Genomic DNA, 5,618 nt, shown 5'->3' on the forward strand with positions numbered 1-5,618 from the left:
CTGCAGGTTGTAGTGGGGGAGGTTGGTGGTGCTGCAGGTTGTAGTGGGGAGGTTGGTGATGCTGCAGGTTGTAGTGGGGAGGTTGGAGGTGCTGCAGGTTGTAGTGGGGAGGTTGGTGGTGCTGCAGGTTGTAGTGGGGAGGTTGGTGGTGCTGCAGGTTGTAGTGGGGGAGGTTGGTGGTGCTGCAGGTTGTAGTGGGGAGGTTGGTGGTGCTGCAGGTTGTAGTGGGGTTGGTGGATGAAGCCAAGGAGTTGGTAGCGGTGGTAATGTTTACACCCTATTCTCCCCCTCCATTTCCTCCTCCCTCTCGCGTCCCCACAAATATGGAGTAGCCAAGATAATCTTTACTAGTCCTGGTATACTGCACAACCGTCTCCACCCGCCTCCCCAGGTGAAACACGGGCAGTGTTAGAGAACCTAACGAGTGTATTCGGTGAGTCGCTTCTTACGGTGGGTCGAGGTGAGCTACGCTTCCTCTCCTTCACTTGCTTCTTATGGCTGCCCAGAAGGTATTAAGAACGTGGCTTTATTCCCCCGAGAGAAAGGCACACTGCTTGTTCTTAAAGCGAGTTGTTTAGTAGTTAAATATGCTAGTCCGGCTTGATTATATTGGAGGAAATTATTCTATAAATATTTTCATACGTAATCATGAATGTAATAATTTGGTTTAGCGTTAAACTTAACGAGCAGTTTTTGGTGCATAATTAAAGTATTAGAACAATTAGGCATCCCGGCAAGTTTTTGAGGCGTAAGGCGGCAGTTCAAGTGGCAACCAACCCTAATTAATTCATTAATTATACGCAAAATAGCACTTTTTTTTAATGAGTCGACAAATCCAGCAAAAATTCAACTTGGAAGTAAAAATTAAAGCTGCGTAATATTGGTACTGTTCATATATCAGCCTCGATAGGTTAGGTGGGTTGAGGAGGTTCGTACTTTCCCGGTTATATAAAATTTTCTTATTGTTTATGAAATGACAGATCAGGCTAAATATTTATGTAATGACAGATCAGGCTAAACATTTATGAAATGACAGATCAGGCTAAATATTTATGTAATGACAGATCAGGCTAAATATTTATGAAATGACAGATCAGGCTAAACATTTATGAAATGACAGATCAGGCTAAATATTTATGTAATGACAGATCAGGCTAAACATTTATGTAATGACAGATCAGGCTAAACATTTATGAAATGACAGATCAGGCTAAACATTTATGAAATGACAGATCAGGCTAAACATTTATGAAATGACAGATCAGGCTAAACATTTATGAAATGACAGATCAGGCTAAACATTTATGAAATGACAGATCAGGCTAAACATTTATGTAATGACAGATCAGGCTAAATATTTATGTAATGACAGATCAGGCTAAACATTTATGTAATGACAGATCAGGCTAAACATTTATGAAATGACAGATCAGGCTAAACATTTATGAAATGACAGATCAGGCTAAACATTTATGTAATGACAGATCAGGCTAAACATTTATGAAATGACAGATCAGGCTAAACATTTATGAAATGACAGATCAGGCTAAACATTTATGAAATGACAGATCAGGCTAAACATTTATGAAATGACAGATCAGGCTAAACATTTATGAAATGACAGATCAGGCTAAACATTTATGTAATGATAGATCAGGCTAAACATTTATGAAATGACAGATCAGGCTAAACATTTATGTAATGACAGATCAGGCTAAACATTTATGAAATGACAGATCAGGCTAAACATTTATGAAATGACAGATCAGGCTAAACATTTATGTAATGACAGATCAGGCTAAACATTTATGAAATGACAGATCAGGCTAAACATTAATGAAATGACAGATCAGGCTAAACATTTATGAAATGACAGATCAGGCTAAACATTTATGAAATGACAGATCAGGCTAAACATTTATGAAATGACAGATCAGGCTAAACATTTATGAAATGACAGATCAGGCTAAACATTTATGAAATGACAGATCAGGCTAAACATTTATGTAATGATAGATCAGGCTAAACATTTATGAAATGACAGATCAGGCTAAACATTTATGTAATGATAGATCAGGCTAAACATTTATGAAATGACAGATCAGGCTAAACATTTATGTAATGACAGATCAGGCTAAACATTTATGAAATGACAGATCAGGCTAAACATTTATGAAATGACATCAGGCTAAACATTTATGTAATGACAGATCAGGCTAAACATTTATGAAATGACAGATCAGGCTAAACATTTATGAAATGACAGATCAGGCTAAATATTTATGTAATGACAGATCAGGCTAAATATTTATGAAATGACAGATCAGGCTAAACATTTATGAAATGACAGATCAGGCTAAATATTTATGTAATGACAGATCAGGCTAAACATTTATGTAATGACAGATCAGGCTAAACATTTATGAAATGACAGATCAGGCTAAACATTTATGAAATGACAGATCAGGCTAAACATTTATGTAATGACAGATCAGGCTAAACATTTATGAAATGACAGATCAGGCTAAACATTTATGAAATGACAGATCAGGCTAAACATTTATGTAATGACAGATCAGGCTAAACATTTATGTAATGACAGATCAGGCTAAACATTTATGTAATGACTGATCAGGCTAAACATTTATGTAATGACAGATCAGGCTAAACATTTATGAAATGACAGATCAGGCTAAACATTTATGAAATGACAGATCAGGCTAAACATTTATGAAATGACATATCAGGCTAAACATTTATGAAATGACAGATCAGGCTAAACATTTATGTAATGACAGATCAGGCTAAACATTTATGTAATGACAGATCAGGCTAAACATTTATGAAATGACAGATCAGGCTAAACATTTATGAAATGACAGATCAGGCTAAACATTTATGAAATGGCAGATCAGGCTAAACATTTATGAAATGGGAGATCAGGCTAAACATTTATGTAATGACAGATCAGGCTAAACATTTATGTAATGACAGATCAGGCTAAACATTTATGTAATGACAGATCAGGCTAAACATTTATGTAATGACAGATCAGGCTAAACATTTATGTAATGACAGATCAGGCTAAACATTTATGTAATGACAGATCAGGCTAAACATTTATGTAATGACAGATCAGGCTAAACATTTATGTAATGACAGATCAGGCTAAACATTTATGTAATGACAGATCAGGCTAAACATTTATGAAATGACAGATCAGGCTAAACATTTATGAAATGACAGATCAGGCTAAACATTTATGTAATGACAGATCAGGCTAAACATTTATGTAATGACAGATCAGGCTAAACTTTTATGTAATGACAGATCAGGCTAAACTTTTATGTAATGACAGATCAGGCTAAAGTTTGGCACACACGAAACAAACTCTTTCTGTTCTATTCAGACGAGGACAAAATCGCTGGAAATTAGGCTTGATAAGTGTTACTAAGCCTGAGAGAGTTTGTAGGCAAGTCATTAGGTTGGGACCAGTTGTAATAGGACTGAACTAGAGAAAAGCTAATGTATTGAACACTCAGTAGATTGATGTATTGAATCCTCAATAGATTGATGTATTGAGCCCTCGAAACATCATGCAGCTATAGCACACGAATGTGTTTTACAATTGAAGTTCGTGTATATAAACACATATTACTAAGCACTACGAACATTTCTGAATAGTACAGAAATAGTATAGAAATCGACTCCACACTGCAGTCATTGATATCACTGACCCAGTAATAAAAACTGGTTAAAGAACGTTCTCACAAAAAGCTTCGTTACTATTTTTTTCCAAGTACAAAAAAAAAATCAAAATTGATATTGACATTCGTAAAACTTGCGCGGGAAATAGAATTGGCTCGTATAAAAGAACTGTAGGTAAAACAATTTTGATCCAATCCATTTTTGCTGTGCGTTTGACTGCACAGTACCGGAGGCCTCGTTCGAGCACGCGGTAGTGAGTAGTTCCACTCTTGTTCAGTAAAATTATTCAATAATACTGGATCATTCTCACTGTCCTTAATTACACAGTCGGCAGAGTAGGTAAGGGAGGAAAAAAAAGAAAAGACTTAAGAATAAGAAGACATAGGGCAAAGGAATGGTGCCCAGCTACTTCCATAGTTCAATCACCGTTCCGTTGGTGATCGAACGCTGACCTTGTTAGTAACAAGGCCGTTGAATAGCAACAATAAATTTTAATATAAGTAAAAACGCAATAAAAAAATAGGTGTTTTGTTTAGATAAAGATACTTTTAAATATAGATATTTACCAGATAGTTATTTTCAGATTTTCGTTTCTGGTATTTTTCAAGCTAGTGAAGGCATCTTATTAAAAACTCATGCTTTCACTTATTACAAAGTGAAAGCATACTTTCGATTTTCAAAGTTATTCTTTGTAACATATTACTAATTTACAACACTTCGAAATATCAGTTTTTTTTATGTCTACCACAAAAGAGTCTTGAAAACTGAAGCATATTTGTATTACAGATAGAGAACACAAACCTGTTACTTGCCTCATATGGTCTCGTTCTCTTCCTTGATTTACGTCCAACCACTTGGCCTGGACGGTAGAGCAACGGTCTCGTTTCATGTAGGTCGGCGTTCAATCCCCGACCGTCCAAGTGGTTGGGCACCATTCCTTTCCCCCCGTCCCATCCCAAATCCTAATCCTGACCCCTTCCAAGTGCTATATTGTCGTAATAGCTTGGCGCTTTCCCTTGATCATTTCTTCCCTTCCCTCCCTAAGAATGAAATCATTCCTGAATTTACCTGATGGTTTCTCTTTTCCTCTCTGCCTTGCTTCTTTCCCATGTTCCTGTAATCTGTTGTTGTCAGTATGACATTTATTTGATGGAGGTTCTGTATAATATAGCTGAATTTAGCAGAAGCTCTAAGTATTACAAGACTGTTCTCAGCACTCCTCTTCAAACTACTTGTCCTTTTCCGCCAAAGTGGGTTTTCCATTTTTGACTGCTTTTGACCAGCATCGACTCATCGATGAGTCGAATATAAAATATTTTTGATGAATATAAAAATTTTGCTTTGCATGCAATTGACCTACAAATTACAAGACTTTCAATACTCGGCTCATTCGTCAGTGTCTCACGGATTATTCGTCAGCTTCGTTCGGATTCTCCATTTGGCTTATCGCAATGCTTGCCAGATTCGCTCACCGTGTGTACAGCGGTTACAGTAGTGACACTAGGCTGGCTGTGTGTGTGGGGGGTTGGCCCATTCCTGCCCCGCCAAACGAAGACTTCAAGTGGTTTCCGATAGTTACCGTGATGTACCGAACCACAGTGGTCTCTCTCATGACCATTTACACGCAATCCCCCCCCTTCCTTCCTTCCTTCCTTCCCAACCTTTCCACCCCACCCATCTCGCTCCTGCATTCACCTAGTTGTGTTTGCGGGGGTTGAGCTTTGCTCTTTCGGCCCGCCTCTCAACTGTCAGTCAACTGTTTACTAACTCCTTATTTTTTTCTCCACACCACACAGACATAGAACCCAGGAAGCAGCCCGTGACAGCTGACTAACTACCAAGGTACCTATTTACTGCTAGGTAACAGAGGCATTCAGGGTGAAAGAAACTTTGCCCATTTGTTTCTGCCT

This window comes from Procambarus clarkii, chromosome 26, assembly GCF_040958095.1.
Source record: "Procambarus clarkii isolate CNS0578487 chromosome 26, FALCON_Pclarkii_2.0, whole genome shotgun sequence".
NCBI lineage: Eukaryota > Metazoa > Arthropoda > Malacostraca > Decapoda > Cambaridae > Procambarus > Procambarus clarkii.